Below are 22,658 nucleotides of genomic sequence, written 5' to 3' on the forward strand. Positions count from 1 at the left end.
ATCAGGGATGTTGTTCGATCAGCTGACCCTTTCCTCTTTTGGAAGCCTATAAATAGGGCTGTCCTTGTCAAGCTTTCCACTTTTGGAAAAGCTCTGACCGACCAGCCTCTTCTTCTCACTAAATCTCAGATTTCTCTCAAACCGGTAAGTATTTCGCTCTAATCCTTGTACGTTTTTGTTCATTAATCGATTCTCCACCTTTCTACCTTTCAAAATCTGAATTTCAACCATGAAATCACCAAGATCTAGGTGTTCTTGAGTGATGTCATCATGGTGTTCTTGGTGTTCATCAAGAACTTCATGTTCTTGACTTCATTCAACCATGAATAAGCTAGATCTAACCGATTTCCACATAAATAACCTAAAATCTTCCAAAGATCTTAACATTTCACGGTGGAAAAGGATTGGAAGATGGGTTTTCATCTATCTTTCAACTCTTTTACACTCAAAAAGGTGAAAACGAGACTTGAACCGATTTACAAATCAATCTAAGCAAACACATGGTTCAAGATTCGGGTTCTACCGGGAGATATACCGATTTCGGGTTAAACGTTAAACTTAAGTTCCAAACCGCCTCTGGCCGAGCTTGGGTGATTCCTGCTCGAGTCAGTAGACTAAGTAGGGACTTCAGCTTTGTGGTTCAACTCGTAGTCAAAATATCTCTAAAACATCAACAATTAACGGGAATAATCAAGTGTGAAGTGATAGGTTAACCAAATCGAGAAGCTGGCCGAACGGCTAGGCTGTTCGATCGAACAGCCCAACCGAACGACTATGCCAGCCGATCGGCTAGGCTAACCGATCGACTAGCACTTAGAACCACCAACTCACAAAAGTGTAGTATTGACGGGGTACTGTTCGATCGACTACGCCACTCGATTGTAATCATTACTGCTCGAATCATGAGATACTATACTTCAACACTTAGACTTTTCGAAACATTGGAATGTCACCCGATCGATCATGCCAACCGATCGAGTGACATATTTGAAAACAATGCAATGCTAACCGATCGGTTGGGCTAACCGATCGAACAGCTGTTCGATCGACCAACTTGAAAGGTAGTACAACCATCATACACAAACACATCCTTCACATCAAAGGAAGAAACAATCCACTTGAAGGAACCAGCCGATCGAGCCAGCCGGCCGATCGAATGGATGTTCGAACGGACTTTCAAACCAATCGAACAGCCCACTCGATCGAACTGCTGTCCGATCGAATGGCCTACTCGATCCAAGTACATTGTTTACTTTTTCCGCGTTACTCATCGTTGTGTTATCGAACTATTCAGGCTAACCTATTCTCAGTGCTCCCTTCAATCCACAACCAACCACTGTGAGTATACTCGATCCCTTTTTGCTTTCAGCACTTTTGGGTGTTACATGCGTAATCTATCAAATTCACAAACAACACAAACTATTTGAACGCTAACCTACTTGCATGTATTACTTGTCTAAATGATTGCTGTTTATTATGTTTACACGTGGAGTGCTATCTGCCTGCTTTAGCAACGTAGTACTATAGTTTGGACTCAGCACCCGTTCACACGGGGGTTGCTAAGGACAATTACTTGCATGGATTACGGTGGTAATCATGTATTGCGAACTGTCTCGGACAGTCAACTCGAAGTCATTGGTATCGATGGTCCCATGTTGATAATTTACATGCATCGTTTGCCCTTGTGTACGTGCTTGGTTATGCGTAAACTATTCGAACTCTATATGCTATATCAAACTTGTGTACTCACCTTTACATTATATGTATTGACTTTTATTTTAACGTATGTGACAGGTGTTTAAGCTACTAGCGTGCTAGGGAAGCGAGGCAATAATAAGCTTCTAGGAGCCTGTGACCTTAGGACAGTGTCCATATACCTGCTCCAGGGCCATAATTATCTGTAGATCTTGTACTGGCACCTGTAGTCAGTAAGATCTATAGTTAGCAGTCTAGAAGTCTTAAAACAATATTTAAATTCGGTCTGTAATAATTAAGAATTTGAGTTGTCGGAACAGTTCCCATATTGTTTAGTTGATTTCTATGATAACTTGATATTATTTGGGACACGGTATGGGACGTGTTGTATAACTGAATTGTATGTTAGTTGTTATGGAGACTTCTGAACAATCTGTTTCGCTCAGTGCCGCGCCCCGATGATTCCGCCATCGGTTGGGGTGTGACACATGCACCCACATACGACATTTCAGATTCTTAACATTTGCAATTACAAACAATATATATTATGCAAGTATGGATCTACAATATATGCAGATTCACAAAGTCTGCCGTATTAAAGAGTACCTGACATTCTTTTTTTTTGTTTTAAGAACTGTAATTGCTCGAGCCTTCACAACTTCTTGAGCAGGACTCGGTTTAAACTGTTTTTATATCGAGCAAGTTCCCCATCAAGCCAAACTGTTTAAAAACCCAAATCAACAAGACTTACGAGTGACAAAGCTGTAGATATAGTCAAGACCCAATCTCCATTGCCATCCGCATTAGCCAAATGCCCATGATGTAATTTAGCTACCCACAATATATAAACAAAGAAAACATATTAGCAGGGCTAATAAGAGTTCAATCTGCATACCAAATTGTTAGAAAAGCAAACATACCTTGAATATTAAAACTGTATAGCAAAAGAGCTTTAATTAAGATTTCTCTTAAGGTACAACTCAGAAGAAAATATACTTGTGTTTGGTTCATTAACTTTTAAAAAGATGTGATTACTCTTTAATGTAAGATTAATAACGAATCGCTTTGCAATAAGTATATAAGACATATACCGAACGGTGTAAGGTCCTCGACTTGCTCTGGTGAGTTTCTCTGATCTCCGGCGACGCTTTTGAAGTCTCCGGCGATACTTCTTCTTTCCAGAATCCTTGTTTCCTTCAGTATGAACATACCAACAATAAGTCATCTTCTACATTAACCCATCCTACTGAAACCCATGATAATCAACCTTACAGTCTATGATTATTAATGAATAGATGGTGGTTTTAATGTAAGATTAGTAATGAATGGTTTGGCAATAAGTAAATAAGATGTATACCAAACGGTCTAAGGTCCTCGACTTGCTCTGGTGAGTTTCTTCGATCTACGGGAGAAAAAGGATTGTAGGATGAGATTCGAATGTTGCCGTCGATGACTCGGGTTGGCTTCGACGACGTATTCGAGTTCCGACGAGGATGTAGATGAATCGAGGAAGGTTGTTTATGACTGGGGGGACTCAAAATTTAATCTGAATGTCGATGAATCCAGGAACATTTTCATCTGAATGTAGTATTTATCTGTATTCAATTAATGATTTAATGATAGTGTTTAATGTTAATTAATTAATGATTTAATGATGAAGAGGACAAAAATTTTCAACGTAAGGATTTAACTGAATGTAGTAATGTAGCATTTATAGTATTTAACCTTCCTCGATCTCCGGGAGAAAAAGGATTGTAGGATGAGATTCGAATGTTGTCGTCGATGACTCGGGTTGGCTTCGACGACGTATTCGAGTTCCGACGAGGATGTAGATGAATCGAGGAAGGTTGTTTATGATTGGGGGGACTCAAAATTTAATCTGAATGTCGATGAATCCATGAACATTTTCATCTGAATGTAGTATTTATCTGTATCCAATTAATGATTTAATGATAGTGTTTAATGTTAATTAATTAATGATTTAATGATGAGGAGGGCAAAAATTTTCAACGTAAGGATTTAACTGAATGTAGTAATATAGAATTTATAGTAAGACGTAAATTTTTATGGGGGGGGGGGGTTGCTTGGAAAATAATAAGATGTGCTGGGTACCATGGTTCAAAGTTGTGGCACCGAAAAAACAGGGTGGTTTGGGTATTGGGAGCTTGGCTTCAATGAATAAGCCATGATGGTGAAATGGATAGTTAAATTTAGGAATGAATCTACTCACTTATGGTCGAGGGTAATAAAGACTATTCATGGGAGGAATCGAAACTACCCGTCTATTCCGTTGATGAACTCAGTGAGCGGGGTCTGGAAGAACATATTACAGCTAGGCAAGGGTGCATATCTTAAATTATCGGACATGGAGAACAGGATGGAGGTACAATTGGGTCGCGGGAACAGAACTTTTTTCTGGTTAGATAAATGGGCAGGTGATTTTGTACTAAAAGATCAATTTCCTCAGCTCTTTGCACTACAATCAGATAAGTATTGTTTGGTTCAACATCGTTACTCGCTGGTAGATGGGCTCATTAACTGGAGTTGGGGCGGTGAGTCTCCGATTTCCCAGTCGGAGATAGCTAATATGTGGGTGGAATGTGTCAACCGGCTGCGGAATGTTCAACTAAATAAGAAATCTGATCAATGGCTCTGGAAACAAGATGATCAATGAGAAGAGTTCAAGGTGGGTAATTTGCGATCACAATTAGACGGGATCAGCGTGATTCCAGAAACGAATGTTCTAAGGTGGCTTAACTGGATACCAAAGAAGATAAACTGCTTTCTTTGGAGAGCGGTTCTGGATCGGATTCCAACAAGAGATGCTCTGGCAATCAGAAACATATATATCCCTTCGCAGTTATGTGTTTTATGTAATCTACAGAATGAATCGGTGGACCACTTGCTAATTTCTTGTCAATATGCTCAACTGCTTTGGTCGGCGATCTCATCGTGGGTCAAAATACCTCTTCCAAGATATCTATTAAGTGTGGTGGGTTTACTTGAACACATTGAAGCACATAACTCATCACAAGACAGGAAAAAGGCGGTTTATCTAATCATAGCGGCAACATGTTGGACAATATGGCGAATCAAGAATGATGCGATTTTCAGAAGCAAAACATCGCAGATTTCAAGGGCGGTTGGTGACATCAAAACGCTTTCGTTTCTATGGGTCAAAGCACAGACCGATAAAAAGGATCTAGATTGGAAAGAATGGGGCGAGTTTAGATGTTTCGTATTGTGACACTCTAGGTTTTCCCGAGTAACCCTCTTGTATTAGCAATGTGTACGTACGAATTATTGAATGAAAGTTGTGATTATCTTGTTATGCTGTGTGTTGTATGTATGTATAATATATATAATTGTATAAATACTAGTGGGCCGAGACCATGACTCGAGACCACTCGGTCTCGAGTGAACAGTAGATGGTTGGGGCCGGTTGGGCCGCAAACCCCCTTAGCCCACTCGAAAACCCACTAGGGGTGCACCACCTAGTATATATAACCCAAAGACCCTCACACTCCCCTCTACACTCTCTCTTTCACTTCATCCTCTCTCTAGAAAACCTTAAACCCTAGCAACACCACTCTCTCCTCTTATCTCGGATCAAGTGTAGCAAAGATCAAGCCCTTGTTCTAGCTCGAAGGTCCTCCTTTCGGTTGATTCCGTGCCATTCTCACACCAAACACCATTCGGTTAACATTTCACACTTTTTAGAATTTGTGAAGCTTGATTGATAAATGATATGCATGCTTTGCTTAAATGTTTTCCATGAATAATTTGTATGAGTAAATAATGTAGATGATTGGTTAAGGATGTCGAGTGATTATATGTTCTTGGTTGAAAATGATCTACATGTTGGTTATGTGTTAAATTGATTAAGAATGTTGCTAATAATGGAGTGCAAGATTCATATGACAAATGCATAAATACACTTGAATCTAAGGATGAAAACCGGTGGCTATGTGCTAGGTTTAGGACCGATGTTGATGATTGAATTGTGACCCGGTTTGGGGTTATGTTGGAATGAATGAACATAGGTTGATAAGATGAACATGTTTGATTTAAAATGATGAACTGTTTGAATGCGATATGAATATGATATGAAGATTTGAATTGTTGTGTTTGATCCATTTGAGTGAGGTTTTAGACAAGAAAACATGTTTGTGTGGTTTAATTGGTTAGTACACAAAAGCATGAAATCAGAATTCTGTGGATAGTACAATGCGGGCAGTTGTGCCAGAATCAGCAGGTAAATGAGTCGAGACCTCTGGTTTCAACTCGAGACCATAAAGCCATAACTCGAGACTGCAACGGTTGCGACTCGAGACCTGGACCAAGCAACTTCATAACGGACTTCAGGGACTCGAGACCATCAAGATCTCGACTCGAGACCACATCGTGACAACTCGAGACGGGACTCGAGATCTCCGGGGTTGCGAGTCATGCCTGCACCACTCGAGACCAACCATTACAAGCCGAGACCTCCTGGTTGCGACTCGAGACCGCATGTTCTCGAGTCGAGACCACCTTGTCTCGACTGGGCTGCTCACTTTAGTTATTGGGCCACAACGTGATTTGTTTGGGCTGCCTGTTTAACTGAACTATGTGTTAGTTGATACTGTTAACTGATCCGATAGTAGAACAGGCCCAATAACTCTACATGTAACTGTATGCATGCTATGTGTTAGATTATGTGTGAAAATATGTGACATTCTCTGTACCCAAACCTGACCTATACCGGTAACCATGTTAGGACGTGGTGACCAGCGTGCTTGACAAGTAACCTAATCTGCCGAGCAACCCAAGGTGAGTTCACACACTAAAAGCATGCGTCCCAAGGAGGGACACGGACAAACTACCAACTTTGGGAAAAATACTTTTGAAATATCATTTCCAGGGGAAATCCAGATGGGTATTTACTATCTCCGGGGGAGATACGTTTGGATAATATTTATAAATCACAACTAGCCAAGCTAAACAAAACTCTATCACCTTAAGTCCCTGCTTACAGTACCGATTAATCGCCGGGGGCGAACGGGTTATTAGTTGATAGCGCTATTAGGTTTGATAACCTCACAACGTGACCGGGGGAGATCGGGCGTGAACTAGTAGACCTTGCATCTTGGTCAATGACGACAGACATTGACCCGGGGCACAACAACTTTCCGTCAACAGTTTCGGTATCTACAGTTTAGTGAGCTTACAGATGGGGTAGCTCCCCACAACGTGATTATAAATGCTTTATCTAAACAACATACGTTTTCAAAAACTAAAACTTGACACCTCGTGGACTCGCCAACATTATGTTGATACCCTACTGCATGCTTTGCAGGTACCCAGTGATTTAGAAGCTTGCAGCTTGTGGATGTGTAGTGGTCGTCTAACCCGTGTGTTGGGTTCTAAAAAACTTGAACTAAGAATCTTGTTCTAAACTATTTTGTCTATGCTTCCGCTACTTATCTGAACTATTACTTAAACTTTGATTATGATATTTGCCAACCTTGTGGTTGGTGAGTATTACTTATGTTATTAATTAAATTGCTCAGTATAATTGGTGGCTGGATCCTGGTCAGTCATGCCTCCAAGCGGTGGTGTTCCGCATGTGGATTTTGGGGGTGTGACACGTATGATGTGCATGTTTTTAGTTTCACTGTTTTCCTTTTGTTTGCTGTGATGTACTAGTAACTATGCCGTAGCACCTTGCTACGGTTGGTTATTTTACTTTTTCTTTCTCAATAAAATCGCCTTTTTTTCAAAAAAAAAATAAATTAATCTGAATCAATCAATGATTTAATGATGAGGAGCTCAAAAATTTTTAACGGAAGTATTCCAATTGCATGATTTAATCTATATCCAATTAATGATTTAATGATAGTTCTACATGGATGGCTGATGAGTTCTACATGGATGGCTGGTGACTTTAAAGACGAATTTACCCTTCTAAAACAATTAATATATGCATTATGTGTTGCATAACAAGCATTTAAACTTATACCTCTTAATTTTTAAGAAGCCCTTGAGGAAATGTTTTATAATATAGTATAGATACCTCTTAATTTTTAAGAAGCCCTTGAGGAAATGTTTTATAGTATAGTATAGATAATGCTAATTATCATCACCTCTTAATTTTTAAGAAGCCCTTGAGGAAATGTTTTATAATATAGTATAGATACCTCTTAATTTTTAAGAAGCCCTTGAGGAAATGTTTTATAGTATAGTATAGATAATGCTAATTATCATCATCTTCATCAAGAAACAAGTTTAAAAGCAATAAAAGTTTTATACCTTTCAAGAACAAAAGTGGGTTTATGATGAGATTCTTGATGAAAACAAGCTTGTTCCTCTTTGAATTCACCTTTAAATCTTCAAACCTACTTGAAACTAACTTGAAATGGCCATGATCTTCAAAGAAATGAGTTTGAAATTTTTGAAAGTGTATGTGGTGTTTCGGCGTGAGTTTCAAAGGAAGAAGAAGAAAATAAAAGGATTTGATCTTGAAAATTGATTTAAGGTAAGTGTAAGAAAAGTTGTAATGATTAGTTCCTTCCTAAGCTCAACAAATGGCATCACAAGGGTTTGGTGTGCACACTAGGTGCTACCACCTTATCCCCCCCCCCCCACACACACAATTCTCTCCTAAAATGCATATATACACATATACATGCAAGAAACAGGTATTTAACTGACTATCGGGTATTTTATTTCACGTTTTATTTGCATTTTAAGGCGTTTAAAATTATTTTAATCATTCTATAAAAATTAATTCGCCATAATATTGCTAAACAATATTTCGTTCACCTAGACTGGCTGCGTTGTCTGCATTTTGCAGTATACGCGCGGTGTTGTGCTGTACGCGCTTATATTCGCAAAATAATAATTTTAAGCGTTTTAATTAATTTTTCTTCACGGGCATGATTAAAAATAGGATTTTAATCATAACGGAATATTTTTAGGATTTTAACATTATCCGGACAGTCACAGACGTTCGTTTCGCATTTCGTTCGTTACGCGATAAGCATTTATCTTATTGTTGCCAACGTATTTTTTAACAAAGTTAGGGTTTATCAATACTTCAAATACTTCATATTAACGTCATATTTAATAATTTAGTGCCTTCATATAATCACAACACGTCTCACACTAGTACGGTACATGCTCAAAATAACCGGGTGTCACAGCCACCCTTCGATATTATTTTCCTTTCATATTAATTTCAAGTTTCTCAATGTTTCACGATTTTCTCTTCGGGTTTTAGTGTACGTTAATAGGCTAACATATGCGAACCATACAAAAGCTCGGTAATCGCAGGGGTACACATGATTACGAAAGTGACGTACGAAAGACATATAAAGCCCAATTACGAGCAAAGCTCATGACGTTTTCAATGTTTTATTTTTGAAACATCACAATATCGTAAGGCCTAACCAAACGGCTATGTTTGTTCCTGATAACCGATGACACTAACCAGCCCGCGTGTCCATTTTCCATAACGCTGTTAAGAAGGTAAAACATAGTAAATGACCGGGTAACACAACTATTGACTTATGTATATTAAGTTACAAGAAATTTTTGTTGCATTTATTTTGCTGAAAAATGTTAGATAAAGCTAAGGGGTATAGGGACATAGGATGGATCATGGATTGCCACCTAGGATGGTAGATGATGTGATACACCACCTTCTTAGGGAACCGAATTGTTCGTATGGATTAAATTATGGCAACCATACACCTCGCTTTTCATAATTAGTTAAATATATTTTACTTAATTATATATATATATATATATATATATATATATATATATATATATATATATATATATATATATATATATATATGGAACCCATTAAGTGTAACCACTTTTTGAATCATTCTTGTCCATTGGATCATGCTGAAAATAAATCCTGACCCTCTAAACTCCTATTTTTAACTGCTATTGTGGCAGTTCTGGGCGGTTCTATACGCCCCTCATTTTCCGGCCCATCTTTCCCACTAAATATGGTTGCAACAAATTTGGGACGTGGGTAGAATGCAGTTGCCAAGAGATCTTATATAACATATTCGCCTCCATACATGATATCGTATATACACAGAAACACAAAGATGGTACTGTTATTCAATCGCGATCTCAAACCTACATTCAAGCGTTCTTCATTCGTGATCTGGTAAGCATCTAGATTTTCGTTAGGGTTTCTTATGATTATAGTTTTTATTGTTTGAAATCGGATGAAATTGGGTAAAATTGCTAACGGCTGTTATAATTTCATCGAAGTCGATACCTAAATTTCCCGCTGTTGCTAAATGTAAGTTCTGCATCTCAATTTTCCGCTGTTGCTAAATGAAATCAGTGATTTTTTAGTTTCGTTAGCGTTTGAATTTGGGGTTTTATGGCACGTGCAGGTTTGATCAGAGAAATTTGAAACCGTCTGGAGCAGAAGAAACCAAAATGGCTCTCCAAAGCCAAGGCAAGGCATGGAAATCGTTTCCTCAAACCCCCTCGTCCTCTTTACGATTCAATGTTTTAGATTTTGTGTCTGTTGTTTTATTTATCCACTTTCATTTACTTCTATCTGGCCATCTTATTTTCACCCATGTATCACCAGGGTAAGTACAACACAAGATGAGGTAGAGATCGAAGAGCAATGACTTTAATGTTGTAGTTGATGACCCGATCCAGATGAAGGCCTTCACACAACGTAAGTGACCAGTTTAATGTTCAGCAAGTTTAACCTGTTATTAACATGCTCATCTGCATATATATGTGCAAATGAAAAGTTTCAGCATCTGCAAAAGGTTACTTCAATACTTGGTGATTAGGAGATTCAAGCAGTAATGATCAGACTGGATGCGTTGATGATGTAGTGAGTATTGTCAACATCATTTCATATGTTCATATTATCCTGAGCTTTGTTGATTTAATGCGTTTTATTATGTTTTATTTTTTTATCTGCTAACATGATCTTGCTGGGAATGTGTTCCAAACTTTGAAGGATTTCTTTCGGTTTATGTATAAAAAGGTATGACACTTCAATGTTATATACAATCTTACTAATTTTCTCACACACTTATCTGAAGTTTTGAAATCCACCTTAATTTGCTCCTCTAAATCTCCTTCATAGATTTATAGTTAGTCTATGAACTAGATTACTATATATCAATTTTGATATTTGATTATATTTTTCGTTTGAAGTTTGTGAAGGATTGAGTTTTGTTTTCTTTCAGCTTTCAGAACTTCATCACTTCACTTAATGGCGAAGATGACGAAGATATGCTACTTGTAAGTTATCTTAATTAAGGATATAAGATACTTAGGCCTCTGATGAGTGTTTAATGGAAGGTATGCTGAAGTTACACACAAGGTTGAAGAACTGACAAACATGTGTTGTTTAATGAAAGGTATGCTGAAGTTACACACAAGGTAACTGTAAAAGTGTGACATAAATTGTTTCGAGCGAGCCCAACTTAACCTTACCAGAAACTACCTGAATCGGCTTGACCCACTAATTTTGCCACATATAGAATTCATGATCAGTCACAAGTTTACTGACTCTTATTTAATTTTGTTTCCTAAAAAGGGAAAGGGCTTTGAACAATAGTCTAAATTTCCAAAAGCTTCAACACCAAAAGATGCTGTTGAAGATGGTTTAGATGAAGAAGAAGAAGATTGAGGAACACGGGACACATTGTGTGGTTCATATGTGGTGAGAGTTACGCATCTGATGATTTCTGGAATTGCTGTGATATTTTTGAGGTGCTTAAATTTAGTTTTGTAGGATTTTTTTCTTTGTTATAATGGAAGTTTGGATTCAGTGTGTTTGTTAAATAACTTAAATATGGTACCGTTTGTCTTCGATTGGTTTCATCGGTGTTGTTAAAATCACTAATACACATTGGTTTGGTTGAAGGGGTGGCTGCAGTAGTGAAAGATGGTGTGCTGGCTCCAGTTGCTGTTGTGAACCCTGAAGCGCATTTCCCGCCAGGAGCCTGTTGTTTATGAGCGGGTTCTGGATCATGGCTAGCTTTGTCTGCAATGATGCCACCTGTACCATCCAACTCAAATGAGCTTCTACACTTGATATTGATGTATTTCATGAGTATCATGTATAGGTGACAATTTTGACCCGTTTACTAACTATTAAAAGTTAACATTTAATGATTGTCCGTTTACCTATGAAAGAATTGCTTTACATTCTTTCCCCAGCCAAACAGAAATAAAATAATTATTTATGGTTGTGAAAATGGGTCACTAGGTTTTGTTTGCAATGCAGGAAATTATTTATGATTGTGAAAATGGGTCAGTGGGATATTTCTGTGGGCATCTTGAATGGCTGACTTGGGTAGTAAAGTCACAAAATACTCCTGTGAAAGTAAACGAAACCAGAACTGTCCCAACCCGAGCCAACTGACCAGACCGACCCGAGTCTAGTCCAGTTTTCAACCATAGCAACCCCAATATGATGTTTGTGTGCGTAACTTCCATATCATCACTGTTTATGATATTTTTGTGTTTTGTAGTGTTGGCGACTGACGAGAAGTATAATGAGGCAATTTATAGCAGTGCTAAACGGCTAACTAGCTGCGGTGATCGATAGTCTTCCTGATGCTGGCAGCCCACAACCATAGGACGCCAAAAGGGAATCCAACTTCAAAACCAAGGAAGAGAAACGAGATTAGTTTACAACAGTTGTGGCAGGTCCGTAAGTTACAAAAGCAGTAACTTACAAATTCAAAATTTTGGTTAAGGGATACTGTGTTAGCATCCATTCAGTGTACGGTTCGATAGGACTAATATATATGGTGTTTTTGGATTTTGATCAGTGGTTGTTATGTTGTATTGTAGATGTTGGTGGTAGCATCTTAACATTTTGCAAATCTCCATTTTGGACAAATCATCCTGTTTACTGCAGGTTTGACCTTCCTCTTTTGTTTAAGTTTGACTTTTGTAGGTCAAAACTAGCATCTTTACTATTGACGATTGACAATTTCAGTTTCTTTAGAACTTAGTTTTGTGTAGTCATCGGTTCTAAAAGATTATACCAATTTAGAGGTTAAAGATTAGTATGCTTCTTTACTATCGACGATTGACAATTTCAGTTTCTTTAGAACTTAGTTTTGTGTAGTCATCGGTTCTAAAAGATTATACCAATTTAGAGGTTAAAGATTAGTATGTTTGACCAACAAAGTCAAGGCTCTACTTTATTTATGCTATTTTTTCATCATTTTAATTCATTTTGGTGGGAGCACTTCATGTTGGTGCTTTTAATAACTATTGTCCATGCTGCAGGTCAACTATGGTGAATAATGAAATGTGTAGACTACTCAGATGGTGAATATTTTGATTCTAGACATTATAAGTATATCAGAAGAAGGTTTTATTGAGTCTTTTTTGGCTTTTGCCTTTTTTTTGTTCGTTTTTCCTTTTTCGTGTTTAATATCTGTTACAATATGTTTTCATATCTGTGTGAAGTAGGTGGGTCCTTTTTATTTGATAAATAGAAAAATATAAGATTGTCGTGCTGAAGAGGTGAGTGAGAAAACGAAACATGAGGGGTGTGTTGGGATTAAACTATCGGGTGATCGTGGTGGAAATACCATGCTCTAGCCCACTTACCCACTCTTGGTTATTATTTTTGGCATGTCATCAATGCATAACTCATAAATTATAATACACAAGGGGCAACACAACTTTTTATCAATTTCTAAATCTAAAACTAAATATAACTATACCAAACCGTTTTAAACAAGAAAAACAATATATTTTTTTAATAATAATATTTGACATGTTACTACTGTTTATATCGGATAGATGGTTTTGGTACTGAAATCAAAGGTTTAGGGAACCGAAATAAATGGGTTTTGATACTGATGTTTAAGGAACCGAGATAGATTTGTTAGTTTGATCATATTCAGTTGTTTTCAAAGTCATGTTTTGAAAAGCTAAGCCAAAAATGGCCTTAGTTGGATTGTTTTTGTTGTTGTTTAGCAGTTGGTTTGATCACCACCGGAACTGACCACGGTTTCTCTTCCTTTTAACCTTCTTTTTGGTTGTATTTTGTATTGTTCTGTTTAATCACTTTATATGCATTTTCTTATTTTTTTATTGTGTATACTCTATATTTGCAGCTTTATTTTTTTTTAAATTGATCGAATAATTGTATCGATCTTTAACCTAAATTAAAGTGAGAGAATCGGAGTTCCTCCGGTTGGGATCTTTTATTGAACAAGTAAGATGGTTTTTTGGATCTTTTATTCTTTTGTTGCTTATTTGTGCAGAGATTACGTCGAGTGTGTAAATAAAATTTACGTGTGTTTTTTTAGTTTAATTACATGTTTTTGATTTAGGGTATACGGGTTTGGGATGAGTTTTATTTATTTTGGTCAGCGATTGGACTCTCATTGAGTATTATATAAAACAAGTTAGTTTATCGTACTAAATCTTATATTTACTTTATAATAAAGATTGCTATATGATAAAGAGTTCATACAAGTGCCACTGAAGAAAGTAAAATAGACACGGCAATGAAAGAAGAATATTGTTATTATCCTGTACTTTGGTTTCACGGGTTACAAGGAGCAATATACACTGAGACTCTTGTTTCACCAAATATTTAGTTCCATTAAGTATGCTCTTTTGTTTTGTTCATTTTAATGTTTAGTTATTTGTAAATACCTTTTATCGTTTTCTTTATTATGTTCTATGGGTATTTATGTTATATAGTGGTGTGTTTTATTTACAAAAAATCAAAGTATAATATATATATATATATACACACACACAATATTCACATGGCTAGCCAACGCCGCTCCTACACCCCAACTTTTGTGGGGTGGCCTAGTGGAGCCCACTTCCGCCACATGGCTAGCCACGCCCCTAACCCAAGCCCCACCACACTCTGTGGTCTTAATGTGGGTGTTTTGGGATTGCTTATTTTGAGCTCATTTTAACTTTTTGACTTTTTAAAAGTTAATAAGTCATTTACATGATGTTTGGATAATGTGTTGAGAAGGGAGTTTTTGTTGTTTGAAAGGAAGAAAATGAAAAGTCAGATGATTGTGAAAATGAGAAAGAGAGATAGAAAAGGAGAAACGAAAAAGGAGTAGCGATCCCAAACAGCCTCAATATAAATTATCTTTGTTTGTTACGCTGTTAGCGTAACCCGTTCACCGGACGGGTATTAAACTAGTTTTTTTTTTTTTTTTTTATGGATGAGAGTGGAACTTGAATGTTTTGAACACACCCTCCAAAGTCGATGATGTGGCAATAGAATCAAATTTAACGTCCGTTTACCTTGCCAACAAGTTGCCATTTTGTTTCTGTTTCAATTTCCCTCTCTCTCTCTGCAATTAAAACCGCCGGTCTCTCTCTCTCTCTCTCTTTCACACACAAGAACTAACTAAGAACTGTAATCGAAGTCACATAATGGAGTCGTCTCTGTCAACGATGTTGCGATTCAAGTTGTTGATGCTTCTTCTTCTTAGATCCGCCTCTCAACCGCTACCTGATGAAGAAGGTACGCTACATTTTACTCACCATTTTCTTTACATCTTCCTTCCTTCTGATTGTTAGCATAGAAATATGCATTTGGATGGATGAAACCAGTTATCTGTGGTGATTAACTTCGGAACTGAAGCCGATTTTATCAAAGCTGCTTTTACAATGCTTCAATCTCCACAGAAATTCCTCAACATTCCACCGAACAATTACTATTATTATTCAAGTTATCTAAAGATGATTCCTATGAGTATAGATATGCTATTTACCACAATTTTTTTAACATAATAATTTATAATGCAAAAAAAAATGTATTTTAGCCAGTAATCATGAAAACGTTTCGATGATATCTGCTACAATTTAACTAGATATATGAAAAAGGAGGCGATATTATAATGTTTAATGAATACAAAATAAATAATGAGTATAAAACAAAATCCATTAACGCTTGATATTTGTAGGTGTGGTGAATGGGCCATATATATCCCTGCAACTTGCGTCCTTATTAAATTTGGCTACCGATTTTTTTTTTTTTTTTTTTTTTGGTTTGATAGAACCCCCCTATTGAATGTGCATTTTGTTTTCTTTTTATTGATTTTGACTATGAAATGGCTCTCTCACGTTGGCTGCTGGCATCTAGATGCATGGCAGTTGACAGTGTAATAAACTCACTCAGACAAATAGCTAACTGCATGTGTTTTGGCTCCTGTCACGTGATCAGGTCACATTTAACACTTCCTCCAAACATCTTAATTAAAGGATTTCAAAATAAATAAATAATCATCCCTTTTTATATAATATATTTGCTGTTAAGATAATGATAGTTAAAAGTTACCTTTTATAATGAAAAATTACCTTATCCCTCACTTCAAGTTCAATCCCCACTAGTGCCATATTTGGTGGATAAAGGCAATGAAGGCTAGTTCTCCCAGACCCTAGGTCGAGACTTCGAGCCCGAGCCACCCCGGGTTTTAGTCCACCGTGCGTTACGCCAAAGAGATTCTCCCTTGTGGCGGCACAAGGCCCTGCTGCCACTTGTAGTGGGTGGTATGGTTTCCTGGGGAACATCGTTAGCCAAACTCTGACGCCAGCGTGGACTCGGTTAAGACAACATAGTCTGGCTTGAGTAGGGTTAGGGCCCTCTGTTTAGGAGGGTGTGAGATCTCTCTCACAACAAGTTAAAGATTCTCACCGTTCAACAAAAAAATAATGAAAAATAACCATAACTTCGAAGATTATAACTGTTATGCCAATTTCTGTTTGTAACAGTTATAGCTATGAAGTTGATAGCCTCAAAGCTACAATATGGCGATTGGCGTGTTGCTGGTGATTCATGCAGCAGAGGTTTTGGGCTTAACAATACAATTTCCCGAAACAACAAAGGGAATATGCAATTTGGCAGCAATGTAACGTGCAACTGTACCAGCACTGTTTGCCACATATCAAGAATGTATGAATCTGTCTTTATATATGTATTTATACATATACGTATGTATATAGAGGGGTGAGTTCAAATGAGAACCTCTTTCTAGCCTTTGATCATGATCAATGGAGTGAAACAGACACAAGAGATAGAGATCTTAACTATGTGATCCAAGGGCTAAAAATGGTTCTCATATGAACCAAAATGCAAGTTGACGAATAAAATCTATTGAATTATATTACTTATATTGTTGTTTCTTATATTTATTATTTAACTTCAAGAAAAATATATGTTAGATTACTATACCTTAAGAGGGTAGTTTAATATGTACTAAATTGCAGCGAGTTAAAAGGACTCAATTTGGCAGGAGTTCTACCCGAAGAATTTGTAAATCTCCGTCATCTTCAAGAAATGTAAGCACACCGTTAAACTTTCATTAAACTGGAAGTATTAAACATCGTTATATGTTTACATTGTAGTTCCTTTCTGTCTGTTCTTTTTCTTACTATATTCTCTTCTCTTCACCACATAAATCATTTAGTCTTACACAGAGATCTATCTCGCAACTACATAAATGGCACTATTCCTGCACGTTTCGGCCAGCTTCGTGTTAGCGTTTTGTAAGACTCGTTATCTGCTTCAGTCTTCCCTTTCTTTGACCCGAACTCTGTGAATATACTCTTTAGTCACTATATTCTCCACAGGAGTCTTTTGGGGAACCGAATCAGTGGACCCATACCTGAAGAAATAGGTGATATTTCTACACTTACCTATTTTTATTATTATTTTTTTTTTACAATTTTGACCTCTATAACAGGGTCTTGGAAAACAATTTGCTTGGAGGACCACTTCCTCAAAATCTTGGCCATTTGACCCGGTTGAGAAGATTGTAAGAGTACTTAACTTTGGTCCAAAACTTATATTATCCTTTACTTTTCATTGTTATCTATTTATAACATTACTATCTTTGAATTGTTGACAATAAGCGGTGTTTCTTGCAGCCTTATATCTGCAAATAACTTTACAGGGAGCATACCAGAATCGTTTGGCAATCTTACCAATCTAGAAGATTTGTAAGTTTATTTTGATCAGAAAGTAAAATAGCTATTTATTAAAAGTTTTATCAAACTTGTGAGTCTTTTGAACTCATCTTGCAGTAGGATAGATGGGAGTTCATTATCCGGGAGAATACCTGATTTCATAGGAAATTGGACAAACCTCACCAGACTGTGAGTATTATATTGCTTTATTTTGTTAAGAAGTTAACTTTTACAAAGTGTCATTATATGATTGTATATAACTTTTTATGCAGTGATTTGCAAGGAACTTCAATGGAGGGACCAATTCCTTCTACTATATCTCTGTTGACAAAATTGAAGGAAATGTGAGCACATTATTAAGCCTCAATTATTATTATTATTATTATTATTATTATTTTTTTTTATGATTTTTTATTATTATTATTATTATTATTTTTTTGAGTTATTCATATAACCATTTATGGTTGTCAGGAGGATAACTGATATATCTGGATCATCAAGTTCGGGATTTCCCGATCTGAAAAAGATGACAAAAATGACTCGATTGTGAGTTGATTACATAATTGCATGAAAAAAGTGAAACAATGAGTTAATTAACATGACAAGCGTGTTCGAAACACTTTTGCCACAGGAGCCTGAGAAATTGTTTGCTTACTAGCTCAATACCTGAATACATAGGAAAGATCAGTGGTATGAAGCATATGTAAGTTGTTTTTTTATTTTTAAATCATCAGCAATTACTTATTATTTAAATACTATTTACATCTAAACTATTTCTTCTGCAGAGACCTGAGCTTTAACAGGTTGACTGGTCCAATACCCAATTCAATCCAGACACTAAACTTTGACACCTTGTATGCAACTACCTAGACCCGTCTATTTTGATTTTTATAATATAATTTTGAGATCAAATATTGTCCATGAATGTAGGTTTCTGAATAACAACTCGCTATCTGGAGAGATACCGGGGTGGATATTTAAAAACAAAGAAAAGATGTTAGTGATTCGGCTTAACTATTACCACTATATATATGTAAATTGTAGATATTTTTTGTCACCAGTTTGTTTTTATTGCAGTGATATATCTCACATATGGCATTGTCAGTCATCTAGTTTGTAAGTTTTTCTTTTCCTGTTATTTACTATATTAAAACATTGTATCAGTTAATATCTTTACTGCAGGAATTTAGTTTCAGCCCTTTCAGCTTCAGCCACAACAAACAAGTATGCCCCAATGCCACATCACCAACCTATACACATACTTATGTAATGATCTGACCTTATGTGAACCGATCTTTCAGAGATTCTTGGTGTTTGACTGACTGACCAACTTACTTGCAGCAGAAACCCCAACCGTATGACTTACAAATATCGTATTATTACAACAATAATCTTAAATTATTTAACAAAATGAAACTTACATTGCAGGTCACTCTTTATTTATTAACTGTGGTGGAACCAGAACAAACTATGCTAATAATGAATATGAAGAGGATTTAACGAGCGAGCAATCTTACTTTTATTCGATTCAGGAGAGATGGGCTTATAGCACCAACGGGCTCTTCATGGGCAATGATAGAGCTCCGTTTATTGCCACGTCATCTAATGTGACAGTTGGCGATATATATAGGACGGCACGCGCTTCTCCCACTTCACTCAGGTACTATGGACTGTGTTTGAGGAAGGGGGGTTATAAAGTGAGACTCCACTTTGCTGAAATAAGTTATACAGATGACTTGACATTTAGTAGTCTCGGAAGACGCTATTTTGATATTTCCATCCAAGTAAGTAAGATTATTTTGATGATAATTTGATATGACATAACATGAATCAAGCGTTTTTCACGTAGGGGGTTTTGCAAGCAAAAGACTTCAACATTGCGGAAAAAGCTAACGGTGTTGGCAGGGGTACTTTCGTAGATTTTGATAATGTTATGGTTCCTGGAGATCCACTTGTACTGGGCAGGGAAGGGGACTACAGCCATTCCAGATAGAGGCGTATACGGACCTCTTTTATCCGCTATTGCAATAACACCAAGTAATTACAATATTTCAATTTGCTAATGTGGCAATGGTTTTAACTTTTTATGTCTTGTTATTCTCCACATGTTACTTTGGTGCTGACGTGGACTTTTTAAAATTTTATTACTTTCTATTGCAGACTACGACGTCAGAACAGGATCGGGACTCTCTGCTGGAGCTATAGCCGGTATTGTGATTGGTTCCTGCATATTTACTGGGCTAATTTTGGCTATGCTTTGGAAGAAAGGTTATTTAGGTGGAGATAAAGAAGATAAAGGTAACCATGTATAAAGATTGTGTACACGACCACCAATATAACGTGCTTAATTATGCAAATAACAAGCGTAATTAGGGTTAAGCCAACCCATGCGTAATTATGCAAAATAACGCGCGTAATTAGGGTTTAATCCAACCTATGCGAAATTATGCAAATAACGTGCGTAATTATGTATTATAACGTGCGTAATTATGCAAAGTTAATTACTATTGTGCCACTGCATTCAATTGAAGGCCTAGATTAGATCAGATGTGCGATTGAGATGCACGCGTACGCATCGCACGATAAGGTGGTCTTGTATTTTAAACTTTCTCTCTCTCTATATATATATAATATGGCTTTTGTTAGAGGTGTCAAGATGGGTGGCGGTCAAAATGGGCTGGTTAAAATGCGTCACTTTTAGTACGGGTTGAGACGAGTCAATTTTGTTTATTTTGAAAGCTTTCTTGATTTAGAAACGACACTGTTACAACAGTAATCATATTTTTTTAGTAAAACAATTTATTTGGATGGATGCACTAAAAAGTTAAAGAAAAAACAGAATTTTCTTATTTGGCAACTTGTAACTTGTTACCCATTATAGCTAAATTTTCTGATTTGACCCGTTTGAAATAAAATATAACCTAAATCAACACATTCGTAACAGGTCGAAATTGTCACACCTAGCTAGCCTTGTGTTGTTTTCCGTTATGCTTTTAACATTTTAACTGCTAAAATTGTCATTTTTTGTCACAGAGCTCCGTGCACTTGAATTACAAACCGGCTATTTTAGTCTACGACAAATCAAATCTGCTACACATAACTTTGATTCTGCAAATAAGATTGGTGAAAGCGGCTTTGGACCGGTGTACAAAGTAAAAATGTTATTTTTTTTTACTTTTCTATATTTCAGGTGATTATATTAATTTTTTTCCCATTTAATTTTCAGGGTGTACTCTCAGATGGTTCTGAAATTGCTGTTAAGCAATTATCAGCCAGATCAAAACAGGGGAACCGCGAATTTGTGACTGAAATAGGCATGATATCCGCTTTACAACATCCAAATCTTGTTAAACTTTATGGCTGTTGCATTGAAGGAAAAGAGTTATTACTAATATATGAATATCTGGAAAATAACTGTCTTGCACGCGCCCTTTTTGGTAAATACCTCACTTGGGGATGCTCAATAGAGAACTAATTATAAATAGAGAACTATGAGAACCGCATGTACACCTATTAAAGGGAATAACTAGCATATGTTATTTTATATAGGTAGTGATGACCAGAAGCTTAAGTTGGACTGGTCTAGAAGAAAAAAGATATGCATGCAAATAGCGTGCGGTTTAGCTTATCTCCATGAAGAATCAAGATTAAAAATCGTTCATAGAGACATAAAAGCCACTAATGTGCTTCTAGACAAGGATCTTAATGCTAAAATATCAGATTTTGGTTTAGCGAAATTGGATGAAGGAGAGAATACTCATATCAGCACACGAATTGCTGGAACAATGTGAGATTTTTTTCTCTTTAATTGAACTATTTAAGTATGGGAACCTTATGGTGTAAATTTGTTGAGGGTATATGGCTCCAGAATATGCAATGAGAGGGTACTTGACAGATAAAGCAGATGTTTACAGCTTCGGAATTGTCGCGTTGGAGATTGTTAGCGGGAAAAGCAATACAAATTCAAAAGGGTAAAACAGTCATTTTACACAAACTTAACAAATTTTGTTACGTAAGTTAGTGTTAGAACACAAACTGAAAATCACATATTTTAAGTATACAACTGTTTAAAGTTAGGCTCCAAAGGTGTTACTTGTGTTAATTAACTCTGGTATAAATATACAAGTGAAGGCATATGTGCTACAAGAGCAAGGGAATCTATTGGAATTGGTGGACCCTAATCTAGGAAAATACTCGAAGGAAGAGGCAATGAGGATGCTAAACGTGGCCCTCCTATGCACCAATCCATCTCCGACCCTACGGCCATCCATGTCGGCTGTGGTCAAAATGTTCCAAGGTAAAATGCCTGTACAGCCCCCGGTGGTCAACCGAGGTGCAGACATGAGGTTCAAAGCCTTTGACTTGTTATCACAGGACAGTCAGACTCATGTCTCCACCATCTCGGCAAACAGGAGCATATCGACCGGTGCTCCTTGGACAGACTCATCAACTCACAACGATGAGAGGACGGAAAGGTCTCTGTCAGAGAAGAAGCTTCTATATGATGCCGATATTTGAATGGGTAACGTTTACTTTATGATGATTTATATTCATCTGTTATCTGTAATTTTATAACTTTATATGTATCATATTGATAACATTCAACTTCCTAAATTATAATAGAGATTTAGGCAACATAATTCAGTAAGGAAAGGAACTGTGTCACAAGCTTACATTGATATAATTCTTCTGTTGCGTCTATTTCTTTATCCTCCATGAATAGATTTCTTCTCCGAAATCTGAAGTGTGTTTTACCAGTAACAGTTTTGACGAAAATTTCTAGTTTAACCGCTAACTATGATTCACTAGCGAGTTGAACTACCTTACCTTCATCCCTAGGGATAGAGAGACTGCGTTCAGAGAGACCCTCGGCTCCAAACAAAAGATAGGCAAACCCACAAAACTAACTATATCGACAGAGGAAGCTACCAAAAACAAAGGTATTGGTGGAGTAGTAACATAGTACAAATATATACGACCACCATGATACATCCAAAACATAC

The 22,658-nt window shown here is 36.8% G+C and overlaps 1 pseudogene; it reads left to right on the plus strand.

Moving 5' to 3' along the window:
- Positions 1 to 10,301: 10,301 nt before the first annotated feature.
- LOC110914580 lies at positions 10,302 to 22,308 on the plus strand (annotated as a pseudogene).
- The last annotated feature ends 350 nt before the right edge of the window (positions 22,309 to 22,658 follow it).

The sequence above is a fragment of the Helianthus annuus genome, chromosome 15, assembly GCF_002127325.2.
Source record: "Helianthus annuus cultivar XRQ/B chromosome 15, HanXRQr2.0-SUNRISE, whole genome shotgun sequence".
In the NCBI taxonomy this organism is placed as follows: Eukaryota; Viridiplantae; Streptophyta; class Magnoliopsida; order Asterales; family Asteraceae; genus Helianthus; species Helianthus annuus.